Here is an 18,427-nt window from a genome sequence, read left to right as displayed (position 1 = left end):
ACCACAAATGCATGCTGCAGGTCTGTGCTCAGTTTCCAGACTGTCAACAGCTCCTACATTCTCAGACAGCCACAGATCCCTGAAGTCTTCCAGAGTCCACAGAAACTGCAGGGATGTCTCCGGGAGACAAGTGTTATCCGCAGAGGCCATGGCTGATGACACCCGTGCAGTGGCCTCAGACTGCAACAGGGCGACGGTATAATGAGGCTCAAGCTGCAATGTGAAACTTGGTGGAACAGACCATCAGGACGCTGAAGATGAGGTTCCAGTGCCTGGACTGGTCTGGTGGAGCCCTGCAATACAGTCCGCAGGGGGTGTCACACATGGTCGTTGTTGTCTGCTTCACCCTTTACAACCTGGCACTGCAATGGGGAGAGGAGCTGGCTGAGGAGATGATGCAGGAGCTGGGCATCTCCTCCTATGAGGAGGATGTCAATGAGGTTGAGGAGGTACTCAAAGGTGGCGATGATGCCATCTCACTGACCAGACGAGATAGGCGCGCTCAGGATGCCCTCATAGCTGCTAGATTTGTGGAGGATGTTGACGACATGCAGTGAGGTGACACCATAGATCCTCACATCGCAGTTGTAAACATTTGACTCCAGTCTGGCTTATTGCAGTGCACATGCCCTCTGTGAGAATGCTCCTATCGTGGAGACGCAGCAGAGGCCCTAAAAGTAATTTGATTCGAGGTGGATGATGACAACATGTAGCAAGGACACTCCATGGATCTTCACATAGCCTCTGAGAATGTATGACTCCTGTCTGGCTGAGGGCGGCTCACTTGTTCTCTGTGATCAAGACAATATCATAGAAACACAGCTGTGAAACTTCAAATGCACCTGATCCTTTGTAAGCCTTCAGCACCCGACCCCTTCAGGAGCACAGCATCACTGGTCACAGGTGCTGATGAGATGGGGGACCAGCCCCACCTTAAAGGTGCTTAGAGCACACAGAGGGAGTGATGGAACTCTGTGACCCTTGCCCATGACATTCTGGCAGCAATGATGAGCACCATCGAGATGCAGGCATCAATAATGTGCCCACTGAGTGTGAGGCCAGTCCATCACTTTGGTCTGAAGGCTGTGCAAAGCACAGGGAAGAGGCTTTGGTCTGAGACACCTACCTTTATCTTGTGCAGGAGCCAAAGTTTCACATCTGAGCGATACAAACATTGCTCATCAGAACAAGGAGCCATTGGCAGGGAGACATTCTTGGGAGTTTATTTACAATAGTGAACATTATATACAAGCAAGTAACACCCATGCCCAGGCTTTGCAACTGCATCTCCACAAACTTCCTAACACTGCTGCTATGTCTTGGTGCTCCCCTGACATCCACAGCGGAGGTGGAGGCAGCCTGCTGACTGGTACATCTGTCTGTGATGACTTTGGTGGGCGTCCTCTGGAGGGCCAAGACTGGAGGACCCCAGCCTGCTCTCAGGGTCCTGATGTGTGGCAGTGGCACCCTCCTCGGCCTATGGAACTGGAGCTGCTGGGGTCACTGGAAGATGGGATTCAAATGTGCTGGACACTCCCGGAGTCACCTGGGTGGATGGCCCAGGGTGTTAAGTTGCTGATCCTCCTCCCTATAGGTGCCCAATTTCTCCTGTCTGACCCCTTGAGGAGAAGGGGAAGCTGGAGTGAGATAGGGTTGCCCCACACCCCTCTCACATAAACACTGTTGGAGGCCAACTATGGCGTCAGCGATGGAGTTCAGCCTGCCCAGTAGTGCAGGACCAATGTCCTGGACCAAGGTCTCCTTGGTGGCTGTCATCCTACCAGTGTTGACCTTGGTGCATTGGCATGCCGGCACTATCGCCTCAGAGTGAAGGCAGATGGACTCCTTCGTCATGCCTTGCAATCTAAGGAGTGCAGTGGCCATCACTTCCTGATGTTCTCAAGCTTGCCTTTGCAGTTCCAGCAACTGAGGTATGACTGAGTCCAGAGGCTCGACATCTGACTCAGACTTAGCAAATTTCTGGTCTCCAGCAGTCGTCTGAGTACCGGAGATCTGGGAAGTCCTTGCCACCACCTACTGTCGATTAGACAGTGCAATGTGTTCATCTGACTGTGGCCCTGAGGCTACTCTAAAGCTAGGTCCCACCGAGGTGTGTGTCTCTGTGCTGATGGAGAGTGTGGGTGAGCGCTGTGATGGAACTTCAGGGCGGGTGCCTTCATATTCCTCTTCAGAGATTTCTTCAAGGCGTGATTGGAGGCCCTGAGTCATGGACTCTGTCAGATGTTTGGCAGATGTGCCTGCAAAAGCAAAGGGAGATCATTAGTGCATGGCAGTGGCCTGTGAAAGAGGACCCATCACTTACAGCACGGTTGTCTGATGGAAGTTGCACTGCTGGGTCCTCACTTGGCAGAGCACTGCTGACCTCACTGTCAGCAAACGAATAATCCAGATCTTTGCGGGCCAGCTCGATGACCCTAATTTCAAAGCCCACGAGGTGCTTGATTTCAGGTATTCCACCACCAGTCTGCGATCTCTCCCTTTTGTTGTGTGCCAGCTTGTCCTGCATGAATAGAGATGGAGAGAGTGTAAACAGGATGCCTGCCAGGCCAGATGATAAGTATGCCTGGCATGTGTGGGTGGTGAGTGGTTGCATGGATGGGATGAGGACAATGAAAGTGAATGTGAGAGAGTGAATGGTGATGTCCCTTGATCTGGCAGTGAGTGGATGTGTGATGGGTTTGTGAGTGTGTGAGTTGAGAGTGATGAGAAGAGTGACTTACCCTGGTGGAATGGAGGAGATCATTCATCCTCTTTTGGCACTGGGTAGCTGTCCTCTTTTGCAGGGCATCGGCACTGACCCCTGCTCCTAGTGCCTCCCAGGACGGATTGGTGACGTTGGCCATAGCGGGGATAGAGGACATCATGACAGGCCTATACGGCGTCCAAAGGCACTTGAGGGATGTATCACTAAACCGGGGAGCTGCAGTCTTCTTATCTTTTGGGGCCATGTCTTCCAAGCAGCAGTCATGGGCTGGAAGAATGGAGAGGTGTGCACACTTTAAATAACCTGCCTGGCATGAGGAAGAGGTGAGGTGATGGCATGGTGGGCGAATTGGAACACATCCGGTATTGAAACGGCGTGTTTCCTAGGAATGCACGATTAATGAGGTGGATTGCAGTCTTCGGGTAAAACCTATTTCCTATTTCCCGCCCGCTACCACACTTAGTGTAAATCTGGGATGATTCCGGCCCATGTTTATGGCACTCTCCTGACGCTGATTACTGCTCCAGTACACACTTGATCAAATGAAACCCTAACTGGGCATTATGTCCTTATCGACTGCGACCCTTCCCCATATTCCCAGATTGTTCCTAAATGTGTCTGTTAAATAACCTGTTGCCCTGTTCTGTTCTCCTTATATCCAGAATATTAATCTCTTTTGAAGAATGCTACTCTATGGCCAGAATTTTCAGGCCCCGTTGGCCTTCAGCATCAGCGGACGACAAAGCGAGATGGCCAAAAATGGGTCCCACGCTGTCATGAAAGCAATTTGCGATCATCCGTTCCACTCATCAATGGTAGGCGCATTTCCACCGCTGCACATCGGGAACCTAATGTCAGCACTCTAGCACCTCATTATAAGCCCTGCTTGATGGAATCATCCCACCACGTTGGATTATCTGGGATTACGCCAATGTGTTTCACAATTGTACATAAGCGCTAGGCACCTGGCGAGCTGCACTTTGCTGGGGACTTTGAGGTTTGTTTGCCTACCTTGCTTCGGGCAGCATTCATAGTCATCAGCGTCAGGATTTTCAGGCCGCACTACGTCACTTTTAGGAGGGCTCACAGTCAGGTCTCTACCTACCAGACCAGCCATAATGTTTTTCAGCGGCTGTAAGGTTAGGGCTTGCTTGGGGAAGTGGGAGTGGGGGCCTCAGGCAAGGGAAGCAGCTGTAGGCTGAGGGCTGTATCAGGGAGGAGGGGCATCCCAATGTATGTGTGGGGGCAAATGTTGATCTCAAGTTGCCTCCATATGGTGAGGGCTGAGGAGGAAGTCTCCAGAGGAGGTGAGGCCAGATGGAGATGTGAGGGTCTGTGTGAGACAGTGAGTGGTGATGTCCCTTGAGCTGGCAGCGAGTGAGATGCCAATGAACGTGGGATGGCCTTGAGTGTGTGAGTTTAGAGTGATGAGATGGTTGCCTTATCCTGGCGGCATGGATGAGATCATTCATCCGTTTTCTGCACTGGATGGCCAACCTCTTGTGTGCAGCATTGGCACTGACCACCTCTGCCACTGCCTTCCAGGCCAGAGTGATGAAACTGATGGGCCTGAAGCTATAGTACAGGCAGAGGACATCACAGTGGGCCTCCATGCTGTGCAGAAGGCATCTCAGGGATGTGTCACTGAATTGGGAGGCTGCACTCTTTTTGGCTTTTGGGGCCAAAGTGGAATTTTCCTAAATTTGCACTAAGTGCAGTAACAGGTGGGCAAAATGGCGTCCTACCCGCCAAAGGTGATGGTGGTTTTTCACGCCCTATCGTCTCAAACCCGCCACATTATTTATGTACTCCCAGGAAACATGCCAGTTCCATGGCGGGCAGACTCTCATTTGCCCTCCTACCATCATCCTGCCTCTGTTGCATCACACTGGCCACCATGTTTAAATGGCAGCCACCAGCACACTGCTCATCGCTACCAGCTCACCACCGCTGCTAGGGAGACATGGCCAGAAAAGGAAAAAAGATTGCAGACCCCCCTGGTTTAATGACGGGTCCTTCGAGCAACTGCTGGATGCCGTGGAGGCCCACTGGGATGTCCTGTACCCCTGGTCTGGCCGTAAGATAGGCAGCAACATCACCAATCCAGTTTGGGAGGCGGTGGCAGTGGTGATCAGTGCCAACATCCTTCAGAAAAGGACAGCTACCAGTGCTGCAAGAGGATGAATGATCTCCTCCGTTCCGCCAGGGTAAGTCACCCTTCTCATCACTCTCAACTCATACTCACAAACCCATCACACATTCACAGGGCCCTCACTCACTGCCAGCTCAAGGGACTTCACCACTCACTCTCTCTCACACACACCTTCATTGTCCTCATCCCATCCGTGGAACCACTCACCACCCACACATGCCAGGCACATTCATCATCTGGCCTGGCAGGCATCCTGCTTACACTTTCTCCATCTCTATCCATGCAGGACAAGCTGGCACACAACAAGAGGGAGAGGTCACACACCGGTGGCAGAATGCCCAAAATCAAGGCCCTCACAGACTTTGAAAACAGAGCCATCCAGCTGGCCGGCGAGGACCTGGACCGGTCCTGTGCTGACAGTGAGGTCGGCGCTGCTCTACCAAGTGAGGGTCCCGCAGTGCAACATCCATCAGACAACCATGCTGTGAGTGATGTGTCCTCTTTCACAGGCCACTGCCATGCACTAATTATCTCTCCTTGCTTTTGCAGGCACATCTGCCAAACAGCTGACAGAGTCCATGACCCAGGGCCTCCAATTAAGACCCACAGAAACCTCCGAAGGGGAACCTGAAGGCACCTTCCCTGAAGTCCCATCACAGCGCTCACCCACACCCTCCACAAGCGCAGAGACATACACCTCAGTGGGACCAAGCTTTAGAGTTGCCTTGGAATCGCAAGCTGGTGAGTACATTGCACTGTCTGGTCCACAGCAGGCGGAGGCAGGGACTTCCCAGGTCCCAGGCAATTGGAGGACTGCTGAAGGCCAGACATTTCCTGAGTCCGAGTCATATGTCGAGCCTTTGGACTCAGTCACAGTTGCTGGAGCTGCAAAGGCAAGCTCGGGAACATCAGGAAGGGATGTCCGCTGCACTCCTCAGATTCTAAGGCACAATGGAGGAGTCCATCCACCTTCACTCTGAGGTGATAGCGCCAGCATGCCAATGCACCGAGGTCAACACTGGTAGGACAGTGGCCGTCATGGAGACCTTGGTCCAGGATGTCGCTCGTGCACTGCTGTTTGGGCTGAACTCCATTGCTGGTGCCATAGTTGGCCTACAACAGTGTACGCGAGAGGGATGTGGGGCAGTCCAATCTCACTCCAGCTACCCTCCCCCTCAAGGAATCAGCCATGGGCCCCTGGGCACCCAAAGGGAGGAGGATCAGCAGGTGCACACACCAGGCCCATTCACCCAGGTGACTCTGGGAGTGACCGGCCCATCCGAATCCCCTCTTCTTGTGAACTCAGCAGCTCCAGCTCTACAGGCTGAGGATGGTGCCACTGCCCTACAGTTGGACCCCGAAAGGCAGGTGTCTCAGTCTAGGGCCTCTTCCCTGTGCTCTCTGCAGCCTTCAGGCCAAAGTGATGGTCTGACTTCACACTCACTGGAAACATTGCAGATGCCTGCACATCAATGGTGCTTGACATTGCTGACAGAATGTCATGGGCGAGCGCCACAGAGTTTCACTCATTTTCTCTGTGTGCTCTCAGTACCTTTTAAGGAAGGGCAGGACCCCATCTCTTTAGCACCTGTGACCACTGATGCTGTGCTCCAGTTTGTGAAGGGCTCAGGTGCTGAAGTTGAACAAAGCCTTAGATGCTTCCAAAGTTTCTTGGCTGTGTCCCTGTGATATGACCCTGATCATGGAGCGCAAGCGAACTGCTCTCGACCAGACAGGAGTCAGACATTCTCAGAGGCTATGTGAAGATTTATGCAGTGCCCTCACTGCATGTCATCATCATCTTCCTGCAATCGAATGACTATTAGGGCACGCACTGTGTCTCCATGACAAGAGCATTCTGAGAGAGGATATTCGTGCTGCCATAAGCCAGACTAGAGTCAAACGTTCACAAATGCAATGTGAGGATCTATGGGGTTGTCTGACTGCATGTTGTCAACATCCTGCACAAATCTGGCAGCTCTAAGGGCCTCCCGAGTGTGCCTGCCTCGTCTGCCCTTTGCGAGGGCCTAATCCCCCTTGTCGTCGCCTCTGAGGACCTCCTCACCCTCATCCCCGTCGGCATCCTCCTTATCGGGAGAGATGTGCAACTCCTCCATCTCCTCCTCAGCAGCTCGTCTCCCCGTTGGAGCACCAGGTTGTAAAGGGCACAGCAGACAATGACGATGTGTGACACCCTCTGCCGACTGTATTCCAGGGCGCCACCAGACTGGTCCAGGCACCGGAAGCACATCTTCAGCACCCCAATAGTCTGCTCCACCAATTTGCGAGCTGCAGCTTGACCCTCATTATACAGTCGCTCTGCTGCAGTCTGAGGCCGCTGCACGTGTGTCATCAGCCACAGCGTCTGTGGGTAGTCTTTGTCCCTGAGGAACCAACCCTGCAGCTTCTGTGGATCTTGGAAGACTGCAGGGATCTGCAAGCAACTCAAGATGTAGGCGTCATGCACATTCCTTGGAAACCTGCAGGATGTGTTTCTGGTGGTTGCATACCAGCTGTACATTCAGAGAGCGGTTGATGTAGTTCACTGTGTGCAGAGATGGAGGCCTGAGCACCACATGGGTGCAGTTGATCATACCCTGCACCTGTAGAAATCCTGAGATCAGGGCAAATCCAATGGCCCTTGCGTCCTGGCTGTCCCGGTCCTGGGCGAAATGCACAAAGTTGTGTGCCCTCGAGAAGGTGGCATCCATGACCTCATGGATGCATTTGTGGGTGGCAGCTTGTGAGATCCCACAGAGGTCACCTGTGGAGCCCTGAAAGGAGCCACTAGCATAGAAATTGAACACTACGGTCACTTTTACTGGCACTGGATGCCCTCCATGTCCCCTTGGCACCAAGCCCTGAAGTAAGTGGCAGGTATGAACGATCAGGTCACTAGGCATGCGCAGTCCTCAGCAACACTGGTTCTCGGTCATCTACAGGATCCTGGGTGTCACTTGGTGCCTACCAGCCACGGCTCACTGTCACTCCTGGGCAGTGTGTGCGGGACTCCCAGCAGCCCCTTCTTCCTGAAGTTGCTGCCCTTGCCTTTGCACGGCTAGAAGCCTCAGTTGCTCTTTCCTCCGTCTTCTTCACTCGCTATAAACCATCAGGCATAGAGCTAGATCATCAGGCTCCATGCTCCTGATGTGGCCCTCCTGCAGCATGAAAGGCAGAGAGACGTGTTTATCATAGCTGTACTTAGCACCTTTCCTGGCCCTGTGTGACGGCCCATTAATGCTTCCCGGACAGTGCCGGCCACCATCGGATAGCCACAGATGAGTGTGCTGCATGGCCGCCCTGCCAGCCTGTGACATGGGGGAGTCAGTTCCTAACCAAGATGCTGAGATTGCAAGGGGCTTTGAGCGCCTCCAGCAGTGACTGCTACATGGCCAGCGTTGTCAAGGAGATGGTACAACGTGTGTAGTCCGACTGCTCTGTGGTCCAGTAAAGTGGTCATGGACTCGTAGTCTGTGCCGGGGGCGAGGTTAGGGGGGTGGGGGTGTTTGGGGCAAGGTCTGGAACACTTGGTGGCACTTTGGTGCCTGCGCGTTGCTTGCATGGGTGGGCAGGCTTGGAGCCTGACCCCTATCATATCACTGTGGCTGCTCCTGATCTGTCTCAGTTGTAGAGGAATGGTCAGTTCATACAGGTGTCCCTAATGCATGGCCACTTCTCTCGCCTACCCTGCACCCCACCTCAATTTCGTGTGTGTGGGATCCAACGCTACAGCAGCAGTTGCCCACCTCCCCCCCTTCCCACGAGAACAGCAACAGTCACCTCCGAGGCTGGACAGCAGTTGCTACGAACACCAGCCCCGCCGAAAACAGTTGCCTCCATGGCAGGGCGGCGCTTCACCCAGGCCCCCCAGCATCCCTGAAGCCTGTAAAGCAACAGGTGACCCTGGTGAGCTGTGGAAAACGATGCTGTTCACTCACCTCAGTTCACCCAATGTGAAGGCCGTCAAGTGCATGTTGCCTGTGTGTCGTCATGCATTCCCGCCAACATGGACGGACGATCCGGGAGGGGTCCAAGAGCCTGGCGGAATGGCCTTTTAATGAGATGCTGATGTATTTCAATGAGCTCCCCGACAACTGGTGGGAAACGTGGCCCACTGTTGGCGGGCTGAGCGGAAGATCTGCCTTCCTGCCATTGTGAAAGTGATCCCACTATATTGTCCATATCCACCACCTATCACACCTGCTGCCAGCAGGCATGGAAATTTCTGCTCTATGTCTTCATCGGATCACTAGATGCCACTCCAAAGTCAGAATGGCATGGAGCCTCCAAATCAATAAAATGTAAGTAGAAACTTGGCAGATGCTTAGGGGGTGAGATTAATGTGGTGGGCTACTTGCCAGAAATGTGCACACGGCTGCAGTTTATAATGGTGCCCATAGTGAGGGAGTGGCAAGATAATGGCTTGGTGGGAAAATCGGAGGCTGCCCACCAGCGAGACAGCGTGTTTCCTGTGGCTGCATAATTAATGAGGCGGGAATGGGACAATACGGCACAAAAACTTGCCATTGCAGCCAGTAGGCAAAATAACTATTTTCCTGCCCAATTCCGCACTGTGTGCAAATCTGGGACGATTCCACCCTAAATCTTAACAATACAACTTCCCTCACAGGCCCTACACAATGTGTGCGGTATACCAGTACACCAGAGTTGTACACAGTGGGTTATGTAGCAAGTTACCTTAAGGGGCTGTAAGAGGCTCTCCTCTATGATGCCTTCTCATTGGTAGCAAAGGTGTTGCTGGTAAGGCTTTTTGTACCTGGAAGGGAAGCAGTATCTCTCACCTCCTGTTCACTCTCTGATCTCCAAAGCAGCATTGGAGAATTCAGCTGGCGTCTCAGTGCCTCTTCCAGCCATTTATTTCTTCAGAAGCTTCCCCTACTGTCTGCAGCTTGAGTGCTCCTCCTCTTAAAGAGGTACTGGCTGCCTTTCAGTGGTGTCAAGATGTCGAATTTCCAGCTCCCCAACCCACCCACTCCACCTTAAACAAGTGAACAGCCAATGAATAGCATGGCTTAGCACTGACTGAGGAATTGCCACCACCAGGAAAGATTGAATAGGCTGGAGCTCTTTTCTCTGGAAAAAAAAAGGCTGAGTGGTGACCTGACAGAAACCTTTAGTATTCTGCAAAAGTTTTGATAGAATCAATGTCAAGAAAAGGTTTCTACTTTTGGGGGTGACCAAAAATAGGGATGAATGATCTGCTTTGGGCGATGAATTCTGTGCAATCATGTGTGAAACCAGCCTTCCAACAATTTCAGGCAAATTCCCTTCAATCAATCACTCAGATTTGATGAAACAGGCTCAAGGGGCTGAATGGCCTCCTCCTATTCCTATGCTCCTATTTGTAGATGCCACCCAAAAATCAAACATGGCATACAGCCACCATATCATTAAAAAGTAAGCAGAAACTTGACAGATGCATTCCTTAGGGGGTGAGATTAATGGGGTGGGCTACATGACAGAACCAGTAGAGAAGATCTGTGAAGAATTGGAGATGGGTGGGTTCAATAGTCTCCTCTCATTTCATCCTTCTTGTGTTAGCTTATGTGAGCTGTGTCTGATCTCTCTCCAGTGATGACTGGCCTGTAGGCTGCTCTCTTGAATACTCTTGTCAGTGATAATATACCAACAGTATTAAGTGTGCCTGGGTGAGCTTGATTCAACAGCTGAGTCACAGAACTCACAGCTGTGGATTTTTAGTCTAATAACTCAGTACAAGTTACTAACTTTTTAAAAACATTTTTCAAAATGCTAAATTCCCGTTTATTATTATATGATTAATGCACTTAAAGCCTTTGAATAAATGAAATTTATGGAATTAAGAGAAATCATTCAACCTGAGATTGTTCCATCTTTCCTTTTTTTTAAATTTGCTTGTCCGTCAGAAAGAAAATATTATTATTTTTCCAATCAATGCCCTATTATTGTTCTAGCGAACTGTTATACTTTAGCCAACACCTAAAAAGAGAATATCTGGTCATTAAAACATTGGGTGCTTGTGGAAAGCAATTCCTACCTTACACTTCAAAAATATTTCATTGGCTGTAAAGCATTTTGGGATATCCTGAAGCCATGAAAGACGCTATATAAATGAAAGTCTGTTCTTTTTTTTCCACTTCCATCTCTGCTTCCCAAAGTTATGGCTATTAACTCTAAAATTATTCAAGTATTTGATAGTATGTGGCATTGCAGACTTCTAAACAAGCTCATCAGCATGTTCATGGCTAGCGTGTTTCATCTCAAATTGCTCTAAAAGTAGTAAGCCTGAGGAGAGGGAGCATTTTAGAATTCAGCAAAGGAGGACCAAGAAACTGATAAAAAAGAGATAATAGAATGTGACAGTAAACTAGCAAGAATCATAAAATGGACAGTAAAAGCTTCTATAGGTATGTAAAACAGAAAAGATTAGCAAAGACAAATGTGGGCCCATTACAGGCAGAGGCAGGGGAATTTATAATGAGGGATAAGATAATGGCAGAAAAACAAATCAAATACTTTGGCTGGAATTTTCCATCCCCTCTGCTGTCGGGCATCATGTCATGGCAGGGGTGAGCGGACAATATGGCGAGAAGGCCAAAAATCGGTTTCATAATGTCATGAAACCAGTTTATGATTGTCCGCTCCGCCTGTCAATGGCGAGCCACATTTGCCATTGTTGGACGTTGGGAACCTCATTGTGATACATCCGCCAGAATCATCCCTCCACACTGGATTATCTGGGCATGTTGGCGTGATTGCATGCCAACATGTTTCAAAACTGTACATAAGTGACGTGCACCTGGCGAGCTGCACTTCGCTCGGGACTTCGAGCTTTGTTTGCCTACCTTGCTTCAGGCAGCACTCATGATCGTCAGCACCAGACTTCACAGGCAGCACCACATCACTTTTAGAGGGGCTCAAGGGCAGGCCTCTACCTACCAGGCCAGCCATAATTCGACAGCTGCAGGGCTATGGCTTGTTCGGGGAAGGTGGAGAAGTGGCCTCAGGCAAGGGAAGAGGCTGCTGGGTGAGGACTGTACTGAGGAAGGGAGTATCCCAGGGGGTGTGTGAGGGCACATGTTTACCTGTGCAAGTGGCCTCAAGATGGTGAGGGCTGAGGAGGCAGTCTCCAACGGAGATGAGGCCAGATGGAGATGTGAGGGTGTGTGTGAGAGGGTGAGTAGTGATGTCCCTTGATCTGGCAGTGAGTGAGATGCCAGTGAATGTGTGAGTTTAGAGTGATGAGATGGTTGTCTTACCCTAGTGGCAAAGATGAGATCATTCATCCTCTTTCTGTAATGGATGGCCAACTTCTTCTGTGCATTGTTGGCACTGATCACCTCTGCTGCCATCTCCAAGCTGGAATGGTGAGATTGCTGGACCTCCTGCGGCCAGAGTGGGGGTAGAGGACATCACAGCGGGCCTCCAAAAGGCATTCCAGTATTCCAGTGATTGATCACTGAACTCTCCCTGGCTTTCAGGGCCATGCCTTCACTGGAGCAGTCCTGGGCTGCAAGCATCAAGAACTGTGTGCATGGCTGCAGTTTAGATATCGCACCGGGAGTGAGGAAGTGGTGAGGTAACGGCATGGCGGGTGATTCAGAGGCTGCCCACCAGCGAGACGGCACGTGTCCTGTGGCTGCATAAATAATGAGGCAGGAATCAGATGATACAGTGTGAAAATCCGCAATTGGAGCCAGTGGTTAAAACTTCTTTTTGCCCACCCGTTACCGCACTTAGTTCAAATCTGGACGATTCCACCCTCTGTGTCTGTCTTCATGGAGGAAGATACAAAAAACCTCCCAGAAATACTACGGAATGAGGAACTGAAAGAAATTACTATTAGTAACAAAGCAGTACTGGAGAAATTATTTGGACTGAAAGTTGATACGTCCCTGGACCTCATGTTGATCTACATCCCATATTGTTGAAAGAATAAAGAAAGTTGGTGTATATATTGGTATACATTGGTGTATATATTGATATATTATATATATATATATATATTTCAAAATTCAATAGATTCTAGAATGGTTTCAGCAGATTAAAAGGTAGGAAATATAACTGCACTGTTTAAGAAAGGAGGGAGAGGGAAAATGGGAAACTACAGACCTGTTAGCTTAACATCAGTAATAAGGAAAATGCTGGAATCCATTATAAAGGGTGTGATAACTGAACACTTAGAATATAATGGGGATTGGGCACAGTCAACATGGATTTACGAAAGGGAAATCATGCTTAACAAACCTATGAAGTTTTCTGAGGATGGAACTAGCAGAATAGATAAGAATGAACCAGTAGATGTGGTGTATTTGGATGTTCAGAGGGCTTTGGATAAGATCCCAAACAGGAGGTTAGTAAATAAAGTTACAGAATATGGGATTGGGGGTAATATACTGGTATGGAATGAGAATTGGTCAATGGACGGAAAAAAGGGAGTAGGAATAAACGGGTAAATTTCAGGTTGGCATGCAGTAGCTAGTGTGGTACCACAAGGATCAGTACTGGGGCCCCAGCTGTACACAATCTATATCAATGATTTGGATGTGGGATCTAAATGTAATATTTCCTAGTTTGCTGATAACACAAAACTAGGTGGGAATATGAGTTGTGAGGAGGATGCAAAGAGGCTTCAAGGAGATTTGACAGGCTAATTGGGTTGACAAGAACATAGCAGATGGAATATACTGTGGGAAAATATGAAGTTATCCACTTTGGTAGGCAAAACAGAAGTGCAGATTATGGTGAGCGATTGGGAAATGTTGGCACCTGGGTATCCTTGTTCATGACTCACTATAGGGAAGTATTTGCCCCACCAAGTCATCTCAACCACAAGGCAGCCTTTCTAGCCCCCCGCACCCCCCCCCCCCAACCACCCCAGTGCACCTCAACCTTGAATTCCAACAGTTGTCCCTCGTGAGTGCTTCATAACATTACTGTGCACTCACCTCCATGTTCCCCTCAAAGTGCAGTCTGCCAAGTGCAGCCTTTTATATGCTGCTGTGAAACACGTCGGCGGGGTGGATGATCCAGCGGGGGAGGTGGGGGGTGGTTGGGGGGAAGGATTCCAGCGGGCTGGCCTTACAGTGATATGCTGATGTAATGCAATAAGGTTCCCGACATCCGATCCTGAAACGCAGCCCGCCATCGACGGGCTGAGTGGGCGATCGCAAACTGGTTTCATGATGTTGTAAAACTAATTTTTGGCCTTCTCGCCATATTGTCCACTCACACTGCTGAGCATCCCTGACCAGTGGGCACGGACAATTCTGCCCTTTGTCTATCTTAAACAAAACATTATTGGTCTTTAACCAACGTTATCAATCACTTGGAGGTCTGGTCTAGAACCATAACAGCTACCATTTCTTGAATTATATGGTCCCTTTTCCCTAATTCTCACCCTTATTATCACCTCTTGTCTCAAATAGAACTCCTACATCTCCTTAATTGTTGTGACTGACTCCAAGAAATTTGAATTCTTCTTTATTGTTAAGAATGTAGGTAGTTTTGGCTTTGGGTGCAATGCAAAAGTTGCATCCAAAATGCTCTTGAAATTGCACTGGTTAGATGAAAGTTAAAGTTTCTGATAAAATATATTTGTGTAACCACAAACATAAAATCTTCAATGAATCAATGCAATTAACGAGCGCCATAAGGATGTAATAATTTCATTTTTTCTCTCCATCATAAATTATTGCTTCATATATTTAAGAGTGTTAACCTGTTGCCTTTTTATTAATCCTGTTAAAAATAGGTCTAAGACCTATTCTCCTAGGGGGAGAATTTTCTCCCCGTCGGGCGGGCTGGGTGGGAACCGGCGTGGGTGGGCGGCAGCCATTTTACGTGGGCAAGCCAATTAAGGCCCCCCAGCGTGACTGCCACCCAGAAGTGCTGAGTGCTCCCTGTGTGGGCGGAGGGAGGAGAGAGAGAGAGACAGAGCCTGCGCTCTTTCACGCATGAGTGTGAAAGAGTGTAGAAATCTCCCTGAGGCACAGAGCTGCCTCAGAGAGATTATTTTCTTTATAAAAACTTCCAAAAAAGAATAGGAAAAATTATTCAGACATGTCCCCTCAGGTGACAGTGTCACATGAGCTGGGACAAGTCAATACATTTTAATTAAACATTTTATTTAATTAATAAACACTTCATGAAACCTCATCCCGCCCGTGGATGAGGTTTCATGATAAATGCAAAGGCCGCCTGGTTCTTCGCCAGCCTGCCAGTCTTAAGGTTCGGCAGGCTGCCCTGAGAAGCAGTTTAATTAGTTAATTACATAGAAACATAGAAACTAGGAGCAGGAGTAGGCCATTCAGCCCTTTGAGCCTGTTCCGCCATTCATTTTGATCATGGCTGATCATCCAACTCAATAGCCTGCTCCCGCTTTCTCCCCACACCCTTTGATTCCTTTCGCCCCAAGAGCTATATCTAACTCCTTCTTGAAAACATACAATGTTTTGGTCTCAGCTACTTTCTGTGGTAACAAATTCCACAAGCTCACCACTCTCTGGGTGAAGAAATTTCTCCTCATCTCAGTCCTAAATGGTCGATCCCATATCCTTAGACTGTGACCCCTGGTTCTGGACTCCCCCCACATCGGGAACATCCTTCCTGCATCTACCCTGTCTAGTACTGTTAGAATTTTATAGATTTCTATGAGATCCCCCCTCATTCTTCTAAACTCCTGCGAATATAATCCTAATCGATTCAATCTCTTCTCATATGTCAGTCCCGCCATCCCAGAAATCAGTCAAGTAAACCTTCGCTGCACTCACTCTATAGCAAGTACATCCTTATGTATTTGTGACATTAATAGGCCTTTGACAGTTCGGCGGGTGCACAGCCGATTCCACTGCACACCTTCCGAACTAAGGATCGGAATGACGAGCGATGACATCAGGACACACTCCTGAAGTCACCGCACGTCATTTTACACATCGGCAAATGGGGCTCGCCCCCGCACAACGACCAGAAGATTCAGGCCTAGGTATTCTTAAGAAGTATACCTTCATGCTTCAGCTATATAAATCTCTGGTTAGACCAGACCTGGAGCACCGTGAGCTGTTCTTAGGAAGGATATATTGGCCTTAGAGGAAGTCCCGCATCAGTTTGCCAGAATGATACCCAAACTACAGGAATGAAGTTAGAAGCATTAAATAAACTAGGTTGGGTTTCAGGGTCAGTTGAGACCTCAGGGGATGGTCATTCCTGCCTTTTTGCAAGCTGCTCCAGGTCCAGGTAAGGGTCCCATGCTCAGGATTATGAGACATGGCCAATGGCTGCTTACAGATGGATGATTCTTCGGGAAGGGGACCAGTGTTTTCTTTAAGCACACATGATGAAGGCAATGGCAAACCACCTCATTCATTCTCTTCCCTGATCTTTAGCTAGATAAAATTGAAAATGAGAGGCTTTTACGAGCAACTGAAGAGGAAAGCACAAGACGCGAAGTGTGGAGGGATGAACAGAGGACCTGCCCTTAGGCAGATCACCAATACAAATAAACTAGGGTTGTATTCCCTGGAATTCTGAAGGTGAAGGTGTGATTTGATCAATGTTCCCATCAATATTTCAGAGGTGTAAATTGTTAGGAAATAGAGATAGTTGAAGTAAGATATATTGGTATTTGTGGATGTTAGGAATGAGTTTTGGTTTAATGTTTAAGTTTGATTTGTATTTTCTGTGTATTAAGAAAAGTTCAAGTTGAGTTTTAGTTTCACTTTAAAAGGTGCCTGCATTTCTAATGAAAGTTTACGACAATAAGAGAAGTTAAGCAAACAGAAGAGTAGAAAAACTGGGCTGCTGCCTAGCAACGAGGGTCCAGAGGCAGGTCCCTCCCATAGACACACACAGAAGAAGCTAGAAGCAGCAGTTTTTGATTTCAATTTTGAAGACAGCTGTCAGATGGAAGCAGCCTAGAAAGGGGCAGATAGCCAGTCCCAAGCTAAAGTTGGTTGAAAGTAGCTGCCAGAGAGAGACTGGACCAAAAGGGACAGATAGCCAGTCCTAGGCTAAAGAAGAAAGTCCCCAAATCCAGGGGAGTGGAACAGGAGAAATTCCCAAGCAGAACATCTAGTCAAAGGAAGGACAGGAACTTGGAAAAGGTGCTGTTAAGTGGAGTAGAGTGAGGTGCAGAGAAAGGTTCCAAGTTTCAAGCTTAAAGAGTTAAAGGCTTGTGAGAAGCCAGAAGGTCCAAAGAGACAACTGAAGGTCTGTAACTCTTTGCTATGGGCATATGAAACAGTGGTGTACTTTTGACAGCTGAATCAATGATAAAGATTGCACGGAGGAAAGCTTGAACACATGTGGTGACCCAGAGGAGAGGAACATCGGAAGGAGAGTACGAAACCCTGGAGGTGAACACTTGCGAAGGCATCTGACAGAGAGCAAAGTTTTGCAGAAGATTCCAAGGCGAGTTCTTGGGAAGTGGAGATTGGAAACCTTCATGTGTAAGACGGAGTTCGGTGTGACTTGTCATGTGGTTGACAAGTGCCTGGAGGGGGTCGAGGAGAGATCCATAGCATCTGTCTGGGTTGGCATCTGTCACTTGGTTTCAGAGTGTCGTTTGCCTGACCATAGGTTGCTAATTGGTTTACATGGATTGTACTTACTATGGACATTATGTATAAGATAGCTTTTGTAACTTCTGTAACCCTTACAAATCTGTATGTATTTGGAAAGTATAGATGTGGGTGAAGGTACATTGTAATATATTTAATCCTTTCTTGTTTAATAAGTGTTTTATGTTTTTGTTAAAAGTTCATTAGCTGACTCCAGTGACTCTGTTCAGTAACCCCTCTTCATGTATCTATACAAACAAATAAAAGTTAAGAACTATTACGCTGGGTTCCACCTGGGATAATGCTTGTCCGCTGGTAACCTCGGCTGGGGACCATAACAAAATGGAATTCCTCCTTATACCTCTATTATGAGGAAATCAAACCATTTGCATGGCCTTAACCTTTGTCCCAGGACCTCAAAAGTCCTTACCTCCCTCAAACTTCTCTTCCTACTGCAATCTCCAGGTTTTTAAAACCCAAGGTCAACATCACTTCACCATTGTTTCTTGATTTATCCCACACCCAGATATTTCTGGAAAAATAATGATGGGTTCACAAGTGCCCACTATTAAACGATCCAGTAATTTGTGGTGAAGAAGAGACCTGCAATGTCACCGCATTCACCAAAAATTGACGGACAATTTCTGCTGCTCCACTGTTAGCTTCGCCAAAACCATAAAGAATTGCCATCTTGCCATGAGCCTTCCCATTGTGTGTCCTGATATGGCTGGATTAATGCCAGTAATATGAAATAATATTGCTGCAGTCATTTAGGGCTGGTAATTTATGTCACAAAGCTATTGTTAATTATTTATGCAAGTCACCCTGGGAGGCACAGAAAGTAAAGTAAGGAATTTTGAAAACACTCCTGAAGATAGTTAATTGCTCCTAGTCTTTTTAAAATTTTACACTTTAATTTTTGTTTATTATTTTTCCCTTTCTCTTAATTCACTCTTTCTTTCCCTTGTTTAATTTCTCTTTCTGACTCTAATT

The sequence above is a fragment of the Carcharodon carcharias genome, chromosome 5 (assembly GCF_017639515.1).
Source record: "Carcharodon carcharias isolate sCarCar2 chromosome 5, sCarCar2.pri, whole genome shotgun sequence".
Classification (NCBI taxonomy): Eukaryota; Metazoa; Chordata; class Chondrichthyes; order Lamniformes; family Lamnidae; genus Carcharodon; species Carcharodon carcharias.
Note: the sequence above shows the minus strand (reverse complement) of the source record.